Source organism: Narcine bancroftii, chromosome 3 (genome assembly GCF_036971445.1).
Source record: "Narcine bancroftii isolate sNarBan1 chromosome 3, sNarBan1.hap1, whole genome shotgun sequence".
Lineage (NCBI taxonomy): Eukaryota > Metazoa > Chordata > Chondrichthyes > Torpediniformes > Narcinidae > Narcine > Narcine bancroftii.
The window spans coordinates 331,004,950-331,013,482 of record NC_091471.1 but is presented as its reverse complement, the minus strand read 5'-3'; the positions used below and the strand labels follow the sequence as shown (position 1 = coordinate 331,013,482).

The 8,533-nt window shown below is 43.0% G+C and overlaps 1 pseudogene; it reads right to left on the bottom strand.

Moving 5' to 3' along the window:
* Window positions 1–1,005: 1,005 nt before the first annotated feature.
* The window catches only part of LOC138756885 (plexin-A1-like), an 11,890-nt pseudogene continuing 4,362 nt past the window's right edge, over window positions 1,006–8,533 (bottom strand).

Here is an 8,533-nt window from a genome sequence, read left to right as displayed (position 1 = left end):
TCCCCCATTGCACCTGAAAGCAGTGGGACTACGTCCACAGGAGCTATTGTAGGTATGATCTCCGGCTCAGAGAATCCCCCATTGCACCTGAAAGCAGTGGGACTACGTCCACAGGAGCTGGCGTTCGCCTGGACGCAGCTCTCCTTCAGCTGGCATGTTCAGATGACAGAAAGGCGTCTTCTCCGCGGCCCCCTGAACGTCCCAGCTGCACTCCTCCAGCCGTGTCTGCTAGCGCATTATCTGCATCCGTGCACCTGAAAGCGGCTTGAGTGAAGAACTTACCCCTTCAGCTTAAAACCATGACCCCTTCATTTTATTTCCCCCAGTCTAGGAAAACATCCACTCTATCTGTACCCTTCATAATCTTGTAAATACCCCTCTCAAATCTCCCCTCATTCTTCTATGCTCCAGGGAATAAAGTCCAAATCTGTTTAACTTTTCTGTTTAACTTTTCACTGCAACTCAGTTCATGAAGTCCAGGCAACATCCTGGTAAATCTTCTCTGTACTCTTTCAATCTTACTGATTTCTTTCCTGTAGTTGGGGGCCCAGAAGTGCACAAAATTCTCCAAATTTCACAATATTCCAAATTTGGCCTCATTAATGTCTTATTCTTGCCATCACTGTGGTACAGGCTAACCTTGGTCTCATCCATCCACCAGACCTTTCCAGACACTAACTAATCTGGCCATGCTTTCTTGTGCTTTCCATTTGTCCGTGAAGCCTCTGTATTTCTGTTTCCTGCTCTCCTGCAGACAGTGGTCATTGACACATCCACACCTATCTTGTCACTCTCAGAACCAGGATTTATTGTCATGAACAATTCCTGAAATTCGGTGTTGTGCAGCAGCTTCATAGTGGAAGCATTTATATTATAACCATCTTACGATCTTATTACTAAAAAAAATTTAAATAACAGTGCATGAAAAGTAAGGCAGTCTGTGGTTCACTGTCCATTCAGGACAATAGACAATAGGAGCTGGAGCCAGCACCGCCATTTTACAGATCATGGCTGATCACTACCATCATGCCACTGAGTAGTCATCTTCAGGCTCCTGTACCTTTTCCCCCATGGTAGTAGAGTGAAGAGGGCATGGCCTATGTGGTGGGGGGTCTTTGCTATTTTAAGACCCCGCTTCATGTCGATGTCCTCGATGGAGTGAAGTCTGGTGCCTGTGATGTCGCAGTCTGGAGTTTATTCCTGTCCTGAGAGTTGGCACCTCTATACCAGGCAGTGATGCAACCGGCCAGAATGCTCTCCACAGACCTCCTGTAGAAGTTTACGAGAGTTTTCTCCTCAAACAAAGTCATCTGCAAATAAACTGATTTTATAATTCCTTGTCTTTTATTTTTATCCCTTTTATTTTATTTTCTGTTCTTATCAGTTCTGCTAGTGGTTCTATGGCTAACATGAACAATAAGGGCGATAGTGGGCATCCCTGCCTTGTTGATCTGCTTAAGTTAAATTGTTTTGATATATATCCATTTACTGTCACTTTCGCCAATGGCCCCTTATATAATGCTTTAATCTAATTAATATATTTCTCTGGTAAGCTGAATTTTTGTAGTACTTTGAATAAATAATTCCATTCTACTCTGTCAAAGGCCTTCTCTGCGTCTAAAGCAACTGCTACAATTGGAGCTTTATTTCCTTCTACTGCATGAATTAAGTTAATAAATTTACAAATATTGTCTGTGTTCGTTTTTTTTTAATAAATCGAGTTTGGTCTAGATTTACTATTTTTGGTACATAGTCGGCTAATCTGTTTGCCAATAGTTTAGCTATTATCTTATAATCTGTGTTAAGTAAAGATATTGGTCTATATGACGCTGGTGCGAGTGGATCTTTCCCTTTGGTATTACTGTAATTATTGCTGTTTTGCATGAATCTGGTAAGCTTTGTGTTTTATCAGTCTGGTTGATTACTTCCAGAAGGGGAGGAATTCATAAATCTTTAAACGTTTTATAGAATTCTATTGGGAATCCATCCTCTCCTGGTGCTTTATTATTCAGTAGTTTTTTTATTATCTCTTGTATTTCTACTATTTCAAATGGTTCTGTTAATTTATTTTGTTCCTCCGTTTGTAATTTTAGCAGTTCAATTTTAGTTAGAAATTCATCTATTTTGTCTTCTTTCCCTTAGTTTTCAGTTTGGTATAATTGTTCGTAGAATTCTCTGAAGTTTTCATTAATCTCCATTGGATTATATATGATTTGTTTGTCTTTTTTCCTTAGCTTGTTCTGTCTTAAGCTGCCACGCTAGAATTTTGTGCGTTTTTTCTCCTAGTTCATAATATTTCTGTTTTGTCTTCATTATGTTCTTCTCCACCTTATATGTTTGTAGTGTTTCATATTTTATTTTTTATCTGCCAATTCTCTTCTTTTAGTTGTATCTTCCTTCATTGCTAATTCTTTTTCTATATTTGCTATTTCCCTTTCCAACTGCTCGGTTTCCTGATTGTTGTCCTTCTTCATCTTGGTTACATAACTTATTATTTGCCCCCTGATGAACGCTTTAATTGCGTCCCATAGTATAAACATCTTTCACTGATTCTGTATTTATTTCAAAGTACATTTTAATTTGTCTTTCAATTAATTCTCTAAAATCCTGCCTTTTAAGTAGCATGGAATTTAATCTCCATCTATACATTCTTGGAGGGATGTCCTCTAACTCTATTGTCAATATCAGGGGTGAGTGGTCCGATAATATTCTAGCTTTATATTCTGTTTTTCTTACTCTTTCTGCATACGAGCTGATAACAGGAATAGGTCTATTCTTGAGTATGTTTTATGTCTACCCAAATAATATGAATATTCCTTTTTCTTTGGGTGTTGTTTCCTCCATATATCCAAAAGTTGCATTTGTTGCATCGATTTAATTATAAATTTGGTTACTTTGTTCTTTCTGTTAATTTTTTTTCCCAGTTTTATCCATGTTTGAATCCAAATTAAGGTTGAAATCCCCTCCTATTAGTATGTTCCCTTGTGTGTCTGCTATCTTCAAAAAAATATCTTGCATAAATTTTTGATCTTCTTCGTTAGATGAATATACATTGAGTAAATTCCAAAACTCTGAATATATCTGACATCTTATCAATACACATCTCCCTGCTGGATCTATTATTCCTTCTTCTATTTTGATTGGTACATTTTTACTGATTAATATAGCTACTCCTCTAGCTTTTGAATTATATGACGCTGCTGTTACATGTCCTATCCAATCTCTCTTTAATTTCTTGTGCTCCACTTCAGTTAAGTGTATTTTCTTGCATGAATGCTATATCAATTTTTTCTTTTTTCAGTAAATTTAGCAGTTTCTTCCTTTTGATTTAGTTATGTATTCCATTAATATTTAAAGTCATATAGTTCAACATAGCCATTTCATACTTTGTTGATCTTTCCTTTCCGTTTCCTCATCATCACCTTTCCTTCTTATACATTTCTGCTTTCTTGTTTTGAACACTTTATAAGACAACAATTCTAAAACATCAAACATTTCCCTTATTCTCCTTCTATCTAAACCTCCTCCCCTTAACCCCCACTATCCCCTCCCCTTCCTGAGTTGCCCTTTGTCCCTTGTTGGGCAACCACATCTCCCCTCTCTATTTGGATTTGCGAATTCACTCGCAAGCGTCCACTGATTTCACAGTGACCGTAACTCTTCCCCACCCAGCCCTCCCCCGAAAAGATTTAAATTTTCATATACAACAAAGGTCACTCTCTTAATTCCCCCCATACTTCCTTTCTTCCCTTTCTTTCCCTTCTTAGTTCTTACCTATATTCTATTTTTTATATATACACATCTTCTTCTTTCTTTGGCTTGGCTTCGCGGACGAAGATTTATGGAGGGGGTAAAAAGTCCACGTCAGCTGCAGGCTCGTTTGTGGCTGACCAGTCCGATGCGGGACAGGCAGACACGATTGCAGCGGTTGCAAGGGAAAATTGGTTGGTTGGGGTTGGGTGTTGGGTTTTTCCTCCTTTGCCTTTTGTCAGTGAGGTGGGCTCTGCGGTCTTCTTCAAAGGAGGCTGCTGCCCGCCAAACTGTGAGGCGCCAAGATGCACGGTTTGAGGCGTTATCAGCCCACTGGCGGTGGTCAATGTGGCAGGCACCAAGAGATTTCTTTAGGCAGTCCTTGTACCTTTTCTTTGGTGCACCTCTGTCACGGTGGCCAGTGGAGAGCTCGCCATATAATACGATCTTGGGAAGGCGATGGTCCTCCATTCTGGAGACGTGACCCATCCAGCGCAGCTGGATCTTCAGCAGCGTGGACTCGATGCTGTCGACCTCTGCCATCTCGAGTACCTCGACGTTAGGGGTGTGAGCGCTCCACACATACACACATACATATACATATATCTTTGGCTTGGCTTCGCGGACGAAGATTTATGGAGGGGGTAAAAAGTCCACGTCAGCTGCAGGCTCGTTTGTGGCTGACAAGTCCGATGCGGGACAGGCAGACAGTATATATACATATATACCTACATACACACATACATATAGTTTGTGGTCATTTTTGTTCTCGTTACATATCTTCCTCTGTCTGATTTGTAGTTGTTCTGCAAATTTTCTTGCTTCCTCCGGATCCAAGAATAGTCTGTTTTGCTGCCCTGGAATAACTATTTTAAGTACTGCTGGATACTTTAGCATAAATTTATATCCTTTTTTCCATAGGATCGTTTTTTGCTGCATTAAACTCCTTCCTCTTCTTCAGGAGTTCAAAACTTGTATCTGGATACTAAAAAATTTTTTGACCTTTGTATTCCAGTGGTTTTTTGTCTTCTCTTATTTTCCTCATTGCTTTCTCCAATATATTTTCTCTTGTTGTATATCTTAAGAATTTTACTAGAATGGATCTTGGTTTTTGTTGTGGTTGTGGTTTACGGGCTAATGTTCTGTGTGCCCTTCCTATTTCCATTTCTTCCTGTAATTCTGGCATTCCTAGGACCCTGGGGATCCATTCTTTTTAAATTCTCTCATATTCTTGCCTTCTTCATCTTCCTTAAGGCCCACTATCTTTATATTGTTTCTTCTATTGTAATTTTCCGTTATATCTATCTTCTGAGCTAACAGCTCTTGTGTCTCTTTAACTTTTTTATCAGATTCTTCTAATTTCTCTTTTAAGTCCTCTACTTCCATTTCTACGGCTGTTTCTCGTTCTTCCACCTTGTCCACTCTTTTTCCTATATCTGACATGATCATCTCTAATCTATTCATTTTTTCTTCTGTACTTTTTACTCTTCTTTTTATTTCACTGAATTCTTGAGATTGCCATTCTTTTACTGATTCCATATATTCTTTAAAAAAATATATCCATTGTCTTGCCCTTCCCTTCATCTTCCATTTCTCTGCGTTCTTCCTCTTCTTCTTCTGAGTCCATTCAAGGATCTGTGTCCTTTATCTCTGTCTCTTCTGGTTTTCTTGTTGGTTTGTTTGTTTTATTTTGTTGGGTATTTTTGGTCTTCTTATTTTTACTAGAAGTGTCTTGATGCTGGTCTTCTTCCTCTGGGTTGGTCATCTGTTATTTCTTTGATTTCTTTTTACTCTCTTCTTTCTTGCTCTCGTTATTTTATGTGTTTTCCTCTTGCTGCTTTGTTGTGGCTGTCAATTTCAGCTGTGGAGATCGACTCCTCAGCTGGTCCCCCCCTCCCGTCAGTGTTATTTTTGTCTTGCACATCGCGCATGCGCGACTGATCGCGCATGCCCGATTGCGCACTTTTGTTTGGCTCCGTGAGCCATTTTTGTAGTCCGAGTTCGGGGCTTCAACTGACCTTAGGGAACGGGCTTCTCTCTCTGCGGCAGGCCTCCTCGGACAGGTAAGGCCTTCACCTTCTTCTTCCGACGTCCTTTCTTCTTCTCTTCTTCCCGTTGCTTTTGGCTTTTCTTTTTTCGCTGCCATTTTCTCCACACCTTTATTTTCACTTTATTTTGGTTTTTGTGTTTGTGCCTTTGTTTTTTCTCTATCTTTTTTTTACTTTTCTGGAGAGGGCTGGAGTTCCCGACCGGCCACTGTTCCATCACGTGACTCCTCCCTTTCTTCATAATGATGTTCCAAACTGTTGATTTTGGACATCCCAAGGTTTGGGTGATGTCTCTCACTGTTTTATTTTTGACTTACATTGGGAGATTTGATCGGATGTTTAAAATTATGAAGGGGATAGACATAGTATATGAAGGTTGGTTTTTTTCTACAGAGGGTTGGTGAGATACAAACCAGAGGACATGGGTTAAGGGGGAATGTTCAGGGAGAACTTCTCACAGAGAGTGGTGGGAGTGTGGAACGAGTGAATTGAATCAGTGTTTGCAGATGTCACTAAGATTGGAGGTGTTGTGGACAGTGAGGAAGGTTTTCAAAGGTTGCAGAGGGATCTGGACCAGCTGGAAAAATGGGATGAAAAATGGCCGATAGAATTTAATGCAGACAAGGGGAAGGTGTTGCATCTTGGAAGGACAAACCAAGAAAGAACATACATGGTAAATGGTCAGGCACTGAGGAGTGCAGGAGAACTGAAGGATCTGAGAATACAGAGACATAATTCCCTGAAAGTGGCCTCACAAGAAGATAGTGTTGTAAAGAGAGCTTTTGGCACATTGAGTTGAAATGTTATGGGGATAAGTTCACATGTTGTATAAGATATTTGTGAGGCCAAATTTGGAGAATAGTGTGCAGTTTTGGTCACCTAACTACAGGAAAGGTATCCATAAGATAGAAAGAATGCAAAGAAGATTTACTAGGATGTTGCCTGGACTTCAGGGACTAAGTTCCAGGGAAAGGTTAAGCAGGTTAAGACTTCATTCCCTGGAGTGAAGAAGAATGAGGGGAGATTTGATCGAGTTGTTTAAAATTATAAGGGGGATAGACGGCTTTTTCCGCCAAGGGTCGGTGAGTTGCAAACCAGAAGACAGGGGTTAAGAGTGAAAGGGGGAACTTCACACTGAGAATGGAAGTGTGGAACGAGCTGAATGTGGGCTCAATTTTAACATTCAAGAGGAATTTGGACAGGTACATGAATGGGAGGGGTACGGAGGGCTGGTGCAGGTTGGTGGGATGAGGCATGAAAATGGATCGGCATAGACTAGAAAGGTTGAATGGGGCCTTTTTCTGTGCAGTCATGTTGAAAAATGGCAATTACAGATCCAAAGGTGGCCCAAAGCTTCAAACAAGGGCGGGCTCTCTTAAGCCTGCCCAGTGGGGCAATGAAACAGACCCCAGTCCTCACACACACCTGTGGTGGGAGACAGCACCACATTGAAGTCTTTGACCACAGGAAGGGGGGACATCCATCCAGCAGTGATTGGAGTCTGGGACACCCCTTCTGACACCGCAGCTACTCAGCCTGTGGACCCCTACATCCTTCCCTGTCTCTGTAAACCCCCTCCGGTCTCCTACACCCCTCCCTGTCTCTGTAACCCCCTCTGGTCCTATACACACCTTCCTGTCTCTGTAACCCTCTCCAGTCACCTGCACCCCACCATGTCTCTGTAACCACTCCAGTCCCCCTACACCCCTCCCTGTTCTCTGTAACACTCTCTGGTAGGTCCCCCAACACCCTTCCCTGCCTCTGTAACCACCCACCCCCTTCCGGTCCCCAACACTCCTCGTTGTCTCTGTAAGCCCCTCCAGTCCCCAACACCCCCTCTGGTCCCGATACCCTTCCCCGTGACTGTAATCCTCCTCTGATCCCTATATCCCCTCCCTGTGTCTGTAATCCACCAGCCCCTATATCCCTCCTTGCGTCTGTAATCCCCCTCTGGTGACGGAGACATCCCGGACAGTAACAGAGACTTGATTTCATTCACTCCTTCCACATATATTTTAAAAATGAGACGGAGCCGATTTACACATCGCTAGGAACGTGAGCAAAAATAACTTATATATAGAATATTTATAGAACAAATTTAAATTATATTAACTCTCTAACAGGAGAGGACGTGGGTAGAACAGGGGTTGGGGCAGAAGAGAGGTGCTGGGCTCCGGCCGATTCTGCTGTGTCCCACCCAGGTCAGTAGCTGCCCTGGGGGTGGGGGGGGAGGAAGGGTCCGGTGGGGTGGGGCAGGTTGGGGGTGTAGGGGAGGGTGGGCCATGGGGTTTGTGTGGGTGGGGGGTATAGGTAAGGTGGGGGGTGTAGGGCAGGGTGGGTCAGGATGGGTGGGGGATGGAGGTGAGAGTAGGGGGTTGGTAGAGATGTAGGGGAGGACCAGGGAACCCCTCCCTCAGCTGCACCACTCACATCCCCTGCCCACGATGGGGCGACGAGGTCCAGGGGCAGTGACGTCTCTCTCTAAGGCAGGATCACGAGGGAACAAAGTGCCCGAAGACAGACCCAATCCCCCCTCACTGCCACCACTCCTGTCCCAGAAGGTTCCGGGAGGCCGATGGCGAGTCATTGACTGAGTGTTGTCCCCCTGGGCTGGTGCCGGTGGGACATGGACCCCCGGACCTGTCTGTCCCTGCAGTTGGCACCAGCGAGATTGGCCTCAGCTGCTCTCAGACATCAACATGAGAACCTGCTCCAACCGTGGCCGCAGCCGGTGA